At 41.7% G+C, this 17,035-nt stretch overlaps 2 non-coding genes across 2 annotated transcripts; both read left to right on the plus strand.

Annotated features, from left to right (window-relative positions):
- Window positions 1-12,838: 12,838 nt before the first annotated feature.
- TRNAF-GAA (transfer RNA phenylalanine (anticodon GAA)) lies at window positions 12,839-12,911 on the plus strand. Its single transcript has one exon. It is a non-coding gene; the product is annotated as a tRNA-Phe (tRNA).
- Window positions 12,912-16,920: 4,009 nt separating this feature from the next.
- TRNAF-GAA (transfer RNA phenylalanine (anticodon GAA)) lies at window positions 16,921-16,993 on the plus strand. The gene has a single exon. It is a non-coding gene; the product is annotated as a tRNA-Phe (tRNA).
- Window positions 16,994-17,035: the final 42 nt, after the last annotated feature.

Here is a 17,035-nt window from a genome sequence, read left to right on the forward strand (position 1 = left end):
CTAGGCCATGTTTATGATACATGAAGTACCCTGGAGTGTCCCTAGGAGGAATGGGAACAGCTTCTTCGAGTACCCCTTTTCTAGTTGTGATCTGTCTTAATTTCGAAAAGAGCGGCATATTTGAGAACTGATCTGATACCTAAGTTTGAACACGTTTAATACCATAAAACACAATAATGAACAGTCATTCACACCACAATATACAGAACGTATTTAGAACATTTTAACATTTAACATTTAAACAAAATAGACAATGATGGCCAATTAGGGAACTAGTCCCTAAGCATAATACTCGATACTAACTAGGTAATTCTGAATTATATACTAGACATACTTGATATACTGCTAAACAGTACAGATACACTGCTGAAACAGTGCAGACCGGATTTGTGTACCCAAACCCGTCTTGACCGGCACAACCTATGTGCACGTCAGAACGCCTCCCCGATAATGGTACTCACCGGGTAGCTCGGAACGGAAGGCCTCGGAACGGAACTGAACTTGAACCGGACTGGACTCGACTCGAAACTTCGGAAACTTCGGAAACTGGTGGGCCTCTGTATACCTCGGATCTTGCTCTCTCAGCTAGGCTCTGGTCGGGATACTTCGCACTTCTCACCGCCTCGTCTGGGTGTTGATCGCAGCCTCAGTTACCCCCGCTCGGCAGGAGGGAGATACAGGAAATCCTGTGGGTACGCGTTGTTGTCCGTCCAGCTGTGACAGGAGACCGGGCCTGCAACGCACCGCCGGCGCGTGAGATGAGAAAGTGTCCCTGTTCGGGCGCCATTCATGTGGTAAATAATTTAATTACCGGGACTTAATTTGATGCGGAAAATCTATAACAATAGCTCAGTAAAATAAGAGGCAGAATCCGTGGTATTAGAGGTTCGGAACGGGCTTTATTCCATAATCAATTTAAATCGATGAGCTCCAGATTCCATCACCACGAAGGTTCAGGAAGTGAAGACCGTACTTTATTGATAGGTAATCATTTTTATACAATAGGCATTACAGTGAAACAAATGGAGGAGGCGTAACAATTGATAGTAAAGATAAAACATACATGCGTAGCAAAAGTGGGTGTAACTGGGCGTAACTAAAGAACGTCATCAGGTATGATGTCATAATAGGGTGGTTCCATGAAAGAATTTCGCAATGTCAGCAGAAATACTTGGCAGAAATGCGCGCGCAGCAGCATGACGTGTGATTGACGTGCAACTAGGGGGTGAAGGGGACTTGACATTTAGCTCTACATGTGGCGACAGAAGTCTGGAGAGTCAAGTCAACCTAATCCCAAATCATATCTAACATCCTATGTTTAAAGAACTGTGTTATCCAAAAGAGAGGTCTCTTAGAGTAGAATCTTATTCTATACTGACTATACTGACTGTTAGTGCGTGTACAAGCGTCTAAGTGTCTACACTAGATGCGAGGGCAGGAATCTTCCATAGTAACAGGGCTATGAATTACTTGCATGAAGACAGAGAAACCGGGCCTTTGCTCGGTAGCTGGAAGAATGTTTACTTAAACTACTAGACAGGAATGCATCGGGCAGGGAACGGAGCAGATAATTTCGAAGGTAAAATACAGTTTCTTGGCAGGCAACAGGCTGATGTCAGGCTTCGTGAGCCGCGCAGGGAATGAGACAAAGTTCATGGTCACAGATGCAGGCTCAGACTGGAGCTTCAGAGGCAGAAAGCAAGAAAAGCTTGATGACAGAATCCGGGCCTACTTGCCTGGACTGTAAAATGGCATAAGTGAACCATATAAAGCCGGTGGCCTTTCATACTTAGGAATGGAATATCCGGCCTATTCATGGCAGATCTGAAAGAGGACATGTTGACGGTGGACGCACATGGGTTTGCGTCTTCATAACTGGAACTGGAGGGAGCATACATGTACTTGTGATTCATACATGAAACCGTTGGGGTCCAAGATAGGGGACATAACTGATCAGAAAAATCCATATTTCCACATTCCCTCCTTGTCCCCTACTTGCCCGTCAAGAGATATCAATCTTCATCAATCCATTGATCTGTTCATATAGCATCATTTGTTCTTCTTTTTTCTTCTGGGACGAATGAAATCTTGGTGATGGGACACACGATGTGGCACACAGACCACAAATCGCTGGTCCACATTGTAGGCATAGACAGCAACTGAATAGTATGAGAAAGCCAATACCTAGGAAGGATAGGACCTTCCATCCAAAGGTAGATAATACATTCCAAAACCAACCGGACCAAGTCCAGGTGCCTGGATTCTGGTGTATCTGGCTTACAATCTTATGAAGGCGAGTTATGGCTTTATATACAGATGGCGAATTTTCTGGTATGAAAATGCAACAACTTGATCCGATGACCCTACAAGCTCCGCCCCTATCGGCCAGGATGACGTCAAGGACAAGACGATTTTGAAGCACAACAATCCGCATAGCAGACTGCTCTTCTGTTAAATTGCCTAAGGCGGAAATAGTTTCGTTCACTACTGCTTCAAGGGTTCTGGTTAATCTACGTATCAGCTTACTATTAGTAACTGTACCTATATAGGGAAAGAGACCTTTATTGAAATCTGTGTATTTTTCCCATGCTGTTTCAGTGTAATCGACTATCGGGAGATCTCTCCTTACTCTAGTATATACTAAATGAGTATTTCTGTGATAATCAGGAGGAGCTGGAAAAACAGGCGGCAAAAGAAATCCAATGTAGCAGGTACCATCCCAATCTAGAGGCAAACGTACATATGCCGTCTGACCACATATGAAATAGGAATGGCGGGAAGCTCTAAATGTAGACTTGCCTTGATCACTAAATTCTACTACAGTGGTGCATCTACTATGGCCCATATGTATGGAACCATTCTTTCTTACACATAATTCACCTTTTACTGGAAATATTGACATAGCGGGCAAAATTGGAGTAGCTTCGGATTCGACATTTAGGATCATAAGATTAAGCGTAAAATTACCTAATCCATACACTTCATTTTCTAGATCAGTTCCTGTTCTCTGGGGAAATCCCTCCTTGTTAGGATAGCAGACCTTAAGTAAAACTAAATTCAAATTTCCCCATACCCAGTTATCTTGATAAACTGCAGAATTCGAATCTAGGGAATTGATTAAGCTAAACCATGCTCCACAGGAGCCGTTGTGTGTGAACGGGTATGGAAAGAGAGGTAGAATTCCTTTATAATTCTGATAGGGAGGGAGTCGGCCACATATCCAACAATTTGTAGCATTGCTAACCTGATGGGAATGATGTAACATATTAATAAACGTGTTATTGCGCAGCGCAAATCTATAAGACAACTCAAGCGGAGGTAATTCACTAAAAGAATGTTCAGCAGTAACATTATAAACGTGTCTAAAAATAGGATAATATATATGCAACAATATACTTGCAGTAATTATTAAAAGACTTAAGGAAAACAAAATTAATAACGTCACTGTACAATGACTACGCAGTGATTTACAGTACGCCTGTCGTTTCAACATTTTTCGGGTGCATTCTCTATTCAGGTCCAAGGGATACATGTCAGAGACAATTCAACCGCTTCACCTCGGAGAGGACTTAAACAATCAAATTGCTTGACTGATTGGACCTGAGTTTTAGTTTATAAAGTTCGGAATTACTCTTTTCAACAAAAGGAAGTTTTGAGTCAATGGGTGAAGACACACAAGGTGTGGTGTTTACGTCCGATGGTAGTCCATGAAATTTCTTGATATGACTTGAATGTATCCAGCCTTTTCTGCCCTCGATCTTCACGGCTGTCCTTGTGGTGAGCAAGACCAATTTCGGTGACTTCCACCTAGGATCCAGCTGAGTCTTTCGATCAAAGTTCCTCACTAAAACGAGATCCCCCGGAATTATGTCATGGGGTTTCACCTCAGTGTTGTCAGGAAAAGCTGCAGCTACCTGTGAACGACAAGATTGTAGTGCAGACATCAAGGAAGCCAAATAATCTGTCAGCATATTACAGTCAATATCAGTTATTTTGCGTGGTATAGGTGTCCCCCACATATTTGGTGGTCTGCCGAAGATCACTTCATACGGGGATAGCCCTGTTCGAGAGTGTGCTACCATTCTTGTGTAAAAGAGTGCAACTGGTAACGCTACTACCCAGTCGACACCTTTCTCTCTGCATATTTTGGACAATCTAATTTTCAGGGTCTGATTATGTCTTTCTACGAGACCTGCTGCTTCGGGGTGTCGGACACAGTGGAATTTCCACTGATAGCCTAACAAAAGTGAAACGTGTTTCATTAATTCGGATGAGAACGGCTGGCCGTTATCTGAGTGAACAACACGTGGTAAACCGTATCGTGGGAAGAATTCTCGAACTAACTGTTTGGCAGTAGTCGGGGCCGTGTAATCTGAAACCGGGTATGCCTCCGTCCAACGGGAAAGAGCACAAACAACTACGAGAACATATTTGAATCCTCGACATCGTTCCATCTGGATATAATCCATCTGGAGGACTTCAAAAGGGTGATCAGGAGGCTGAAATCCACCCTGTTCTACGGGAACGCTTTTTCCTGGGTTGAACTGACAACAGATCATACAGGTACGAACTTTTTGTTTGGCTGCAGCTCGTAAATGTTTATTGAACCAAATGTGTTGAATGCTGTCTAGCATAGCTTTTTCTCCTAGATGTGCTGGACTATGTACAGTGTTAATTATAACCTGGACCATTGAATCAGGAAGGAACCACACAGACTTTTCCTTCATCAACCATCCTTGATCCGTTTGGATCCCTCCTAATTCAGTCCATTTCTTTATTTCGTCTGGTGTAGCATGTGTCTGTATATCAATTACGTCAAGAGTAGGATCTTTAACCGTCATACAATGTGTTGGCGTCGGGACTATTGTCTTTGTCATGTCGGATGTTTGAGTTTGAGCAGTCTGTTTAGCTGTTCTGTCAGCTAAATCATTGCCTTGAGAAATGATATCAGTAACTTTCGTATGAGCTTTACATTTCATAATTGATATTGCAGTGGGTAGATGTATTGCATCTAATAAAGCATGAATGAGGGGTCCGTGCTGAATGTGGGCACCGTGAGAAGTTAAATAACCTCTCTCTCGCCACAGCACGCCGAAGTCATGTACAACTCCGAATGCATAACGTGAATCAGTGTATATGTTGACTTTTTTTATTTGTGGCTTGAATACAGGCTTGTGTCAGAGCGACAAGCTCTGCTGCTTGAGCGGACAAGGTATTTATGCAATTTGTTTCAATGATTTCAGTGTCTGTTGTGACTGCGTAAGCGGCCACTAGTTCTCCTGTACCTTTTCTCATACATGAACCATCTACATACAACGTCAGGTCTGGGTCTGACAATGGGACATCTGTCAAGTCTTGTCTGGGTTTCGTCGTGATTGTAATAACATCAATACAGTCATGAGCTAGTGGGTCTGTTCCATTTACAGGTAAAAGTGTGGCAGGATTCAATGTGTTACAACGTCTGATTTCTATATGTGGCTGAAACAGTGTTAGTTCGTACCCTGTAAGTCTTGCTATAGTCAAATGTTGTGTTTGCGTTCGGTTCACAAGAACCTCCACTGCATGTGGTACTTGTACTGTCAATGGATGTCCTAACACTATGGCATCGCTTTGTCTGATTGCTAAAGCTGTCGCTGCCACTGATTTCAGGCACGCAGGCAGAGCCTGAGCTACGGGATCTAATGTACTAGAAAAATAAGCACACGGTTTGTGTGATCCTGCTTGTTCCTGTGTGAGTACTAACAAAGCAGTACCTTCTCGTTCTGTAACAAAGAGTGTAAAATGTTTTCTGTAACATGGTGTTGCTAAAACAGGTGCTTGGCATAGAGCTTTCTTTAAGCTTTCAAAAGCTTGTGTATGTTCCTGAGTCCAAGGGAGAACAGTCGATGTGGCTGCCTCCTGTGTTGTCAACTGAATGAGTGGTTTTGCTAGAAATGCATACTGAGGGATCCACTGCCTACAATATGAAGTGAGGCCTATAAAAGCCCGCACCTCCTTTTGTGTCTTGGGTATTGGCATGTTAGCTATTAACTGAATGCGGTCGGGTGTAAGCTGCCTTCCCTCCTTGGACAGCGAGTGTCCAAGATAAACAACTCGCTGGACACAGAATTGCAGCTTAGAAGGGGACACCTTGTGCCCCTTTTCGGCTAGAAATCGTAAAACTGTCAGTGATGCTTTCTCACATTCGGGTTCGCTTCTAGCGGTGATCAGCAGATCATCGACATATTGAAGCAAGGCAGTGTTAACTGGCATGTGGATACTGTCGAGTTCTCGTTTCAGTGCTTGGCTATAGATGCTGGGGCTTTCTGTAAATCCTTGAGGTGCGCGTGAGAATTTCAAGCTACGTCCATTTAAACTAAATCCGAACAAATATTGGCTTTCCGGATCTATTGGGACGCTGAAAAAGGCATTTTTGAGATCAATTACAGTAAAGAATGTTGCTTCGGAATCAATAGCTGTCAGTAATGACGAGATATCTGGGACCACAGGGAATTGTGGCACAATGCATTTGTTCAATTCGCGCAAATCAATAACCAATCGATATACTGACGGGGCCTTCGGATCTGTTCGTTTAAGAATCGGAATTATCGGTGAATTACATACATTGGAGTCTGTTTCTACAACCACTCCTTGGGCAATGAGCTCGTCAATGATTTGTAGTAAAGCCACTACAGCATCTGGTGGTAACTTGTATTGTCGTATTCGTGGTAGTACCACTCCTGCCTTTAGTGTAACTCGATATGGTGTAATATTCATGCAACCAACATCAGTAGGGCCTTGTGCCCATAGATGTGTAGGTAAAGTCTGTAGTCGGGGATCCATGTCTCTAGAAACATAGTGACCTTTAAAATCACGTAAAAACAATCTTACTCCTTCCGGAGAACAACATATTATAGCTCCTAGAGCTTTCAGTGTTTTTATACCTAACAAGTTTTCTGGACAGGATTTAGTGAGCAGTAAATCTGTAGTTCGGGTCAAAGGTCCTATCGTAAGTGGAAGAGGCTGTGATACTTCATTAACAATAGGTTTTCCTGAAAAACCAAGGGAAATATTCTGTGAGCCTGAGATGGGTGCCCCTGGAACTTCACTACGTTTTATGGTTGTTCGACTTGCCCCTGTATCAAGTAAAAATTTTCTATCTTGACCTAATAATTCACTATGTACATAAGGTCCTTCTTGGTCTACAGGGACCTCGATAAGGGGTAAGTCAACTTCCCTCTCTAGGCTGTTTCATGCATATCGTTGGTAATCAGGATAGTCATACTGTGCGGTCTGGTACAGCTGTCGTGTCGTGGTTTGCGTGGCAGCAACAGGCAGCGCAGGTGCAGCTGGCACAAACTGTATAGACTGTTGTGGAGCTGGCATGGACTGTGCATGCTGCAAGGCTCCTTGTTCATTCTGATCCTGTCTAAGTGGCCGTGGTCTTTCTTTTGTAATACCTGTGGCGATATTACGCTTCAGGACTGGACAATCGTGTACATAATGACCTGGTTGTTTACAATAGTTGCATGTCCCTTTTACAGGTCCTGCTGAATCACCGGAATGTGTCGTACCCTTTTTATGTCCTTCAGCTGGAACTGTCTGGGAGACTAGCATTTTCATTTTCGTGTCTTTCATGCGTCTTTGTTCATGATCTTGTTCCTCTCTAATTCTATTGTGATGATACTGTAACATTTGGAACATTTGTGATGGGGTGTTACCTTGCCAGGTACTCTCGAATTTTAATACCCTATTCTTCACTTGGGGCAAGGAATTTTCAACTAATTTTGTCACAAACAGATGTGGGTATGATTCGCTACTTGCTTTTATGCCACTATTTATACCAAAACATTTTTCAAATCGTGCATAGAAATCACTAGTGTCTTCATCTTGCTTTTGTTTACAGGCTGAAATTGCACCCCAGTCTTCCTTTTTCGTGGTTAATAAACGTGGCAGTACCTGTACTAGTAAACCTGGTAGTGCTTTAGTTTTGTCCCCAAGCCCCGAACCTGGACCTCGGGCCTTTTCTTCATTTTCTGATGCTGTCCAGTCTATCTTTTGGTCTCCCACCTCCCACTCTTTTTCCTTGAGTTTTTCATAAATGCCAGCAGGCATCAATACCTTTAATATGGTCATAATGTCGGGATAGGTATACTCTCCCATGAGTAACATGTCTTTAATTTCTCGGTGGAAACCCGCTGGGTCTTTGTCATGACTGGGTACCACTTTCTTCATTTCTAACAATTCTATTTTCGATATGGGCGTATATACAAATACACGTTTAAACTCATTGTCCTCGCCTTTTATTGGGTGTACTTCTCGTAAGGGATTCTGTCTGTCCATGTAATACGTGGTTCTTTCCTTAATGGGCAGTGAGACATGTTCTGGGCATATAAAAAGAATGTACTGCTTTCTTGATTCTAGTATTTCTTTAATTAGCTTAGTACCTGAACCTCTCCATCTATTCGTGAGTAATTCAGTCAATATATCAGGTAAGGGACCAGGATCTGAATGTTGGCTTTTATATAGTATAAGAAGTTGTTGAATCATATAAATCCCAGCTAAACGCTGTTCATCTGGGGTGAGATTCAAAAATGTGTGTGCTACTGTATCATCATCATACTTTCCGGGACTGTCAACCCAACGAACGGCTGACCTGGCTAATTCTTGTTCATCCATAGAATCGAGAAAATGATAACCCCTTCGTTCTCGCAGTAATTTGTCAGCGGCTTGGAACGAATGCTCGGGGGACCTTATATTTATTATAGGTGTTTGAAAATTCCTGTTATTTTCTAGACATATCGGACGTATCGGGTCAGTAAGACATCTAGTACTATTACAAGATCTTCCTCTACCTACATAGGCTATAGTTTCTGACTGTCCTGTGGGCAGTCCTGATCCTTCCTCCTCCTCATTTTGTTCAAACTGGTCTACCGCTAATCTCTCTTCGTGTAGGCGTTCTATTTCTTTACGGATCTTTCGGCACATGGCTATTATACAGTTTTGCTTATCATGTCTCCCTTCTGATATATTCTGGCTCCATCTGGTAAGAATTTGCATTGCTTCCGGGTCTACCCCCGGTCGGTCTTGATTTCTGATCACACAATTTATGAGGAAACGTAACAGTTCCCCCTGTATTTCCACTTTCTGGTATTCCATAGCTCTGTTAATACATTCAGAATCTCGCCCTGTTTGGACAAAATGGTATATATTATCTAGATGGATAGTCATTCCTGGTAACTTCCCTAAATACACCGCGGCTCGTCTGATACGTAATGATGCCAGGGTCATTTCGTCCTCTTTTCCGGGCACAGGGTCATATCTACAATCTATAAGAAGTTCCTTAAGCGTACGGGCATTTATGAGTTTGGGGGTACGTGAATGTGCAGATTCTTGAAAAGTAAGTTTATTTATTCTGGGTGGCGTAGAAAAAATGTTGGTAGCACCTCCCGTAGCCCCATCTGGGGTATCGGGCGTGAAAGGATTCGTTGAACGCGATACAGCAACTATAGGTGTGGACACAGCTATAGAAGTAGCTGTAGGAACAGATGTGGAAACAGATGTGCTTGCCGGGACTTGTGTCAGGATTTGGTGCTGTAGAGATACAGATACAGGATCTTGGCGTTGAACCTCCCCGGCCAACGGTCTATGTGGGGCGGGGTTAGCATACTCGGGAGCTGCGTCATCTAAATATGAGGAAAGAAAAACATCTTCTGCGGTTCTAGGATGCCCCTTGGGATGTACCTTTATTGGAAATAATGGGGGTGGCAAGTCTTTTGGTATCCCCGGAGTAGCCTTAGGTAATCCTTCGGCCAGAAGGGGATACATACCCTTCATAAGGGCATGTCTTTGTCTGTCTACTTGTTCTGATTTCACTCGTGCACCTTCTTCAATTAATAGATTTTCTCGGACTTCATTTGAATTCTCTTTACTCTTCTCTTCCTGTCTACGTGCTTTTTCTGTACGTCTATATGATTCTTTACGCCATAATTCAATGGCGTCTTTCTGTGATTGTCTAGCTTTCTTTTTCCATAATTCTTCCTCTACTTTCACGATGCACTCTGCATCCCAGGTCCCAGCCGCGGGCCACCTCTGACTTTCTGGTAATTCCTTAGTGTAGTCTACCCATAAATCAAGAAATAATATAGCGTCTAAGCCGTGTTTATGATACATGAAGTACCCTGGAGTGTCCCTAGGAGGAATAGGAACAGCTTCTTCGAGTACCCCTTTTCTAGTTGTGATCTGTCTTAATTTCGAAAAGAGCGGCATATTGAGAACTGATCTGATACTTGATCTTGAACAAACTTAATACAGTAATCACAATAATGAACAGTCATTCATACCACAATATGCAGAACGTACTAAAAACATTTAACATTTAACATTTAACTGAGCAACAATGATGATGACGATCTAAGGAAAACTTAATCACTAAACATAATACTCGACTTGAACTGAATTATTCTGAATTTATATACTTGATATACTAGATATACTGCTAAACAGTACAGATACACTGCTGAAACAGTGCAGACCGGATTTGTGTACCCAAACCCGTCTGGACCGGCACAACTTATGTGCACGCCAGAACGCCTCCCCAGTAATGGTACTCACCGGGTAGCTCGGAACGGAAGGCCTCGGAACGGAACTGAACTGAACTTGAACCGGACTGGACTCGACTCGAACACTTCGGAAACTGGACTCGACTCGGGACTTCGGAAACTGGTGGGCCTCTGTATACCTCGGATCTTGCTCTCTCAGCTAGGCTCTGGTCGGGATACTTCGCACTTCTCACCGCCTCGTCTGGGTGTTGATCGCAGCCTCAGTTGCCCCCGCTTGACCGGAGGGAGATACAGGAAATCCTGCTGGTACGCGTTGTTGTCCGTCCAGCTGTGGCAGGAGACCGGGCCTGCAACGCACCACCGGCGCGTGAGATGAGAAAGTGTCCCTGTTCGGGCGCCATTCATGTGGTAAATAATTTAATTACCGGGACTTAATTTGATACAGAAACATAATAAAATAGCTCAGTAAATAAGAGGCAGAATCCGTGGTATTAGAGGTTCGGAATGGGCTTTATTCCAATGGTCGATTATAATCGGTTGCTCCAAGTTCCATCACCACGAAGGTTCAGGAAGTGAAGTACATACATTATTGATAATTATTCACTTTTATACAATAGGCATTACAGTGAGGCCAATGCAAGAGGCGTAACAATTGATAGCAAAGATAACATTTCACATGCGTAGCTGAAGGAGGCGTAATTGGGTGTAACAAGGAAAACGTCATTGGTTATGATGTCACATATGGGTGGACCTATGAAATAATTTCGCAATGTCAGCAGAAATACTTGGCAGAGATGCGCGCGCAGCAGTATGACGTGTGATTGACGTGCGACTAGGGGGTGAAGGGGACTTGACATTTAGCTCTACATGTGGCGACAGAAGTCTGGAGGGTCAAGTCAACCTAATCCACAAATCATATCTAACATCCTATGTTTAAAGAACCATGTTATCCAAAAGAGAGGTCTCTTAGAGTAGAATCTTATTCTATACTGACTATACTGACTGTTAGTGCGTGTACAAGCGTCTAAGTGTCTACACTAGATGCGAGGGCAGGAATCTTCCATAGTAACAGGGCTATGAATTACTTGCATGAAGACAGAGAAACCGGGCCTTTGCTCGGTAGCTGGAAGAATGTTTACTTAAACTACTAGACAGGAATGCATCGGGCAGGGAACGGAGCAGATAATTTCGAAGGTAAAATACAGTTTCTTGGCAGGCAACAGGCTGATGTCAGGCTTCGTGAGCCGCGCAGGGAATGAGACAAAGTTCATGGTCACAGATGCAGGCTCAGACTGGAGCTTCAGAGGCAGAAAGCAAGAAAAGCTTGATGACAGAATCCGGGCCTACTTGCCTGGACTGTAAAATGGCATAAGTGAACCATATAAAGCCGGTGGCCTTTCATACTTAGGAATGGAATATCCGGCCTATTCATGGCGGATCTGAAAGAGGACATGTTGACGGTGGACGCACATGGGTTTGCGTCTTCATAACTGGAACTGGAGGGAGCATACATGTACTTGTGATTCATACATGAAACCGTTGGGGTCCAAGATAGGGGACATAACTGATCAGAAAAATCCATATTTCCACACATCAGACCAATTTAGCTGCTGAATAATATTGGACAATTTAACACATAACTGCACATGCAGATAGAATGACCAGGGTCTGCATTTATCTTTAACAATTATCAAAAATACAACAGAAAGCCAAATTGGCCAGCTGGATGAAATAGCTCAGTTGGGAGAGTGTTAGATTGAAAATCTGAAAGTCCCTTGTTCAATGCTGGGTTTCGGAAAAGTCTGAGAGGTTTCTTGCTTCTCACAAAATATTTCTTGGTATCAGCTCAAGTTTTTCTTTCTTTATTTATCAAAATATTTGATCAACTGATCGACAACATGATCAATTCAACATAGAATTGTCTTTCTGTCCTCCTTCTAAATTTGCTTCCACCTCTCTTGCATTCAGCTTCGACTACAAATGTTTCCTATTTCATGCTTTTTTGTAAAGTAAACTCTTGTCTGCATCAGCTTCCACTTCTCCTTGAACACAGATTTCAGTATTCAGATGACATAGCTTACCTACTCAGGCCAAATACCTCTGTGTAATATGGTGCTAGTCCATTCAGAGTAAAAAAAAAAGCTACCTAACCTGGATCCGAAAAATGCTATTTACCTATTGCACCCGTTAACTGATGAATGATACAGGACATCTTAAAACATAGCTCTAGCATGAGGTTGAGCATCTATTTTCTTGGGAAGTTTAAAAGAAAGGATGAAGACCCAAACTACCAGCAGGCCGAAATAGCTCAGTTGGGAGAGCGTTAGACTGAAGATCTAAAGGTCCCTGGTTCAATCCCGGGTTTCGGCACTATTTCAACTTCTGCTTTTCATGTCACAAAAGCTGTTTGGAGTTAAATCAACGCTCTTCTTTATCAAAACCTTTCATCAATCTGATCAACAACACAATCAATTCAACATATTATTTACTTTCTGTCTTCCTTTCAAACTTGCTTCCACCTCTCTTGTATTCAACTATGCCTCATTTATTTGCAACTTCTTGCTTTATTTTAAAGTAAAGCTTTGCCTGCATCAGCCTCCAATTCCCCTTATACAAAACTGTCAGTAGTCAGATGACATAGCTTGTACACCCTGGCCATATAGGTCTGTGTTTCAGAGTATAAGTCAATTCAGAGTTTAGAAAAAAAATTCTACCTACCTTGTCCCCTAAAAAGGATATTCACTCATCAGACCAAGTTACCTGCTGAATGATACTGGACACTTTAACACATAACTATAAACGAAAATAGAATGACCAGGTTCTGTATGTATCGTCTACAATTATTAATAATACATCAGGAGGCCACAGGGACTTGTTGTCTGAAATATCTCAGTTGGGAGATCGTTAGACTGAAGAGATTAAGGTCCCTGGTTCAATCCCGGGTTTCGGCACAGTGCGAGGGGATCCTACATTCTTGCAAAATATTTCTTGAAATCAGCTCTAGTTTTTTTTCTTTATTTGTAAAAATATTTTATCAACTGATCAACAACATGATAACTTCAACAAAAAGTTGTCTTTCTGTCCTCCTTCTAAACTTGCTTCCACCTCTCTTGCCATCAGCTTTGATGATGAATTTATCCTTTTTTATACTTTTTTCAAAGTAAACTCTTGTCTGCATCAGCTTTCACTTCTCCTTAAACAAAGTTGTCAGTATTGAGATGACATAGCTTACCTACTCAGGCGACATACGTCTGTGTAATACAGTGCTGGTCCACTCAGAGTTTTAAAAGAAAAACGACCTAACATTTATCCCAAAAACGCTACTCACCCATTTCACCAGTTAGCTGCTGAACAATGCAGGACACATTAAAACACAGCTCTAACCTCAGATTGAAAATCCAGGTTCTGCATCTCTGTTCTGGGATTGTTCAAAAAAAGAGGCTGAATACTATAGCTGCTGGCAGGCCGAAATAGCTCAGTTGGGAGAGTGTTAGACTGAAGATCTAAAAGTCCCTGGTTCGATCCCGGGTTTCGGCACATTTTGAACTTCTGCTTTGCATGCCACAAAGACTATTTTGAGTCAACTCATATTGACTTTGTTTATAATGATCAAAACCTTTTATCAAGATAATCGACAATAAAATTAATTCAACATATTATTTACTTTCTGTCTTTCTTTCAAACTTGCTTCCACCTCTCTTGTATTCACCTTTGCCTCCTTTATTTCCCAATTCTTCCTTTAATTGAAAGTAAAGCTTTGCCTGCATCAGCCTCCAGTTCCCCTTCTACAAAACTGTTAGTAGTCAGATGACCTAGCTTGCCGACCCTCGCCATATAGGTCTGTGTTTCTGAGTATAAGTCCATTCATAGTTTACAAACATCATCTAACTAACTTGGCTCCTAAAAAGGAAATTCACCCATCAGACCAATTTAGCTACTGAATAATACTGGACAATTTAACACATAACTGCACATGCAGATAGAGTGACCAGGTTCTGCATTTATCTTTAACAATTATAAAAAATACAACAGAAAGCCAAAATTGCCAGCTGGATGAAATAGCTCAGTTGGGAGAGCAGTAGACAGAAGATCTAAAGGTCCCTGGTTCAATCCTGGGTTTAGGCACATTTTGAACTTCTGCTTTGCATGCCACAAATGCTATTTGGAGTCAACTCATATTGATGTTGTTTATAATGATCAAAACCTTTTATCAAGCTATTCGATAAGACAACCATTTCAACATATTTTTTACATTCTGTCTTTCTGTCAAACTTGCTTCCACCTCTCTTGTATTCAACTTTACCTGCTTTATTTGCCAATTCTTCCTTTAATTGAAAGTAAAGCTTTGCCTGCATCAGCCTCGAGTTCCCCTTATACAAAACTGTTAGTAGTCAGATGACCTAGTTTGCCTACCCTCGCCATATAGGTCTGTGTGTCTGAGTATAAGTCCATTCATAGTTTACAAACATCTTCTAACTAACTTGGCTCCTAAAAAGGAAATTCACCCATCAGACCAATTTAGCTGCTGAATAATATTGGACAATTTAACACATAACTGCACATGCAGATAGAATGACCAGGGTCTGCATTTATCTTTAACAATTATCAAAAATACAACAGAAAGCCAAAATGGCCAGCTGGATGAAATAGCTCAGTTGGGAGAGTGTTAGATTGAAAATCTAAAAGTCCTTTGTTCAATGCTGGGTTTCGGAAAAGTCTGAGAGGTTTCTTGCTTCTCACAAAATATTTCTTGGTATCAGCTCAAGTTTTTCTTTCTTTATTTATCAAAATATTTGATCAACTGATCGACAACATGATCAATTCAACATAGAATTGTCTTTCTGTCCTCCTTCTAAATTTGCTTCCACCTCTCTTGCATTCAGCTTCGACTACAAATGTTTCCTATTTCATGCTTTTTTGTAAAGTAAACTCTTGTCTGCATCAGCTTCCACTTCTCCTTGAACACAGATTTCAGTATTCAGATGACATAGCTTACCTACTCAGGCCAAATACCTCTGTGTAATATGGTGCTAGTCCATTCAGAGTAAAAAAAAATCTACCTAACCTGGATCCGAAAAATGCTATTTACCTATTGCACCCGTTAACTGATGAATGATACAGGACATCTTAAAACATAGCTCTAGCATGAGGTTGAGCATCTATTTTCTTGGGAAGTTTAAAAGAAAGGATGAAGACCCAAACTACTGGCAGGCAGAAATAGCTCAGTTGGCAGACCGTTAGACTGAAGATCTAAAGGTCCCTGGTTCAATCCCGGGTTTCGGCACAATTTCAACTTCTGCTTTTCATGTCACAAAAGCTGTTTGGAGTTAAATCGACGCTCTTCTTTATCAAAACCTTTCATCAATCTGATCAACAACACAATCAATTCAACATATTATTTACTTTCTGTCTTCCTTTCAAACTTGCTTCCACCTCTCTTGTATTCAACTATGCCTCATTTATTTGCAACTTCTTGCTTTATTTTAAAGTAAAGCTTTGCCTGCATCAGCCTCCAATTCCCCTTATACAAAACTGTCAGTAGTCAGATGACATAGCTTGTACACCCTGGCCATATAGGTCTGTGTTTCATAGTATAAGTCAATTCAGAGTTTAGAAAAAAATTTCTACCTACCTTGTCCCCTAAAAAGGATATTCACTCATCAGACCAAGTTACCTGCTGAATGATACTGGACACTTTAACACATAACTATAAACGAAAATAGAATGACCAGGTTCTGTATGTATCGTCTACAATTATTAATAATACATCAGGAGGCCACAGGGACTTGTTGGCTGAAATATCTCAGTTGGGAGATCGTTAGACTGAAGAGCTTAAGGTACCTGATTCAATCCTGACTTTCAGCACAGTGCGAGGGGATCCTACATTCTTGCAAAATATTTCTTGAAATCAGCTCCAGTTTTTTTTTCTTTATTTCTCAAAATATTTTATCAACTGATCAACAACATGATAGCTTCAACAAAAAGTTGTCTTTCTGTCCTCCTTCTAAACTTGCTTCCACCTCTCTTGCCATCAGCTTTGATGACGAATTTATCCCATTTTATACTTTTTTCAAAGTAAACTCTTGTCTGCATCAGCTTTCACTTCTCCTTGAACAAAGTTGTCAGTATTGAGATGACATAGCTTACCTACTCAGGCGACATACGTCTGTGTAATACAGTGCTGGTCCACTCAGAGTTTTAAAAGAAAAACGACCTAACATTTATCCCAAAAACGCTTCTCACCCATTTCACCAGTTAGCTGCTGAACAATGCAGGACACATTAAAACACAGCTCTAACCTCAGATTGAAAATCCAGGTTCTGCATTTCTGTTCTGGGATTGTTCATAAAAAGAGGCTGAATAGTATAGCTGGTGGCAGGCTGAAATAGCTCAGTTGGGAGAGCGTTAGACTGAAGATCTAAAGGTCCCTGGTTCGATCCCGGGTTTCAGCACATTTTGAACTTCTGCTTTGCATGCCACAAAGACTATTTTGA

This window comes from Triturus cristatus, chromosome 8, assembly GCF_964204655.1.
Source record: "Triturus cristatus chromosome 8, aTriCri1.1, whole genome shotgun sequence".
In the NCBI taxonomy this organism is placed as follows: domain Eukaryota; kingdom Metazoa; phylum Chordata; class Amphibia; order Caudata; family Salamandridae; genus Triturus; species Triturus cristatus.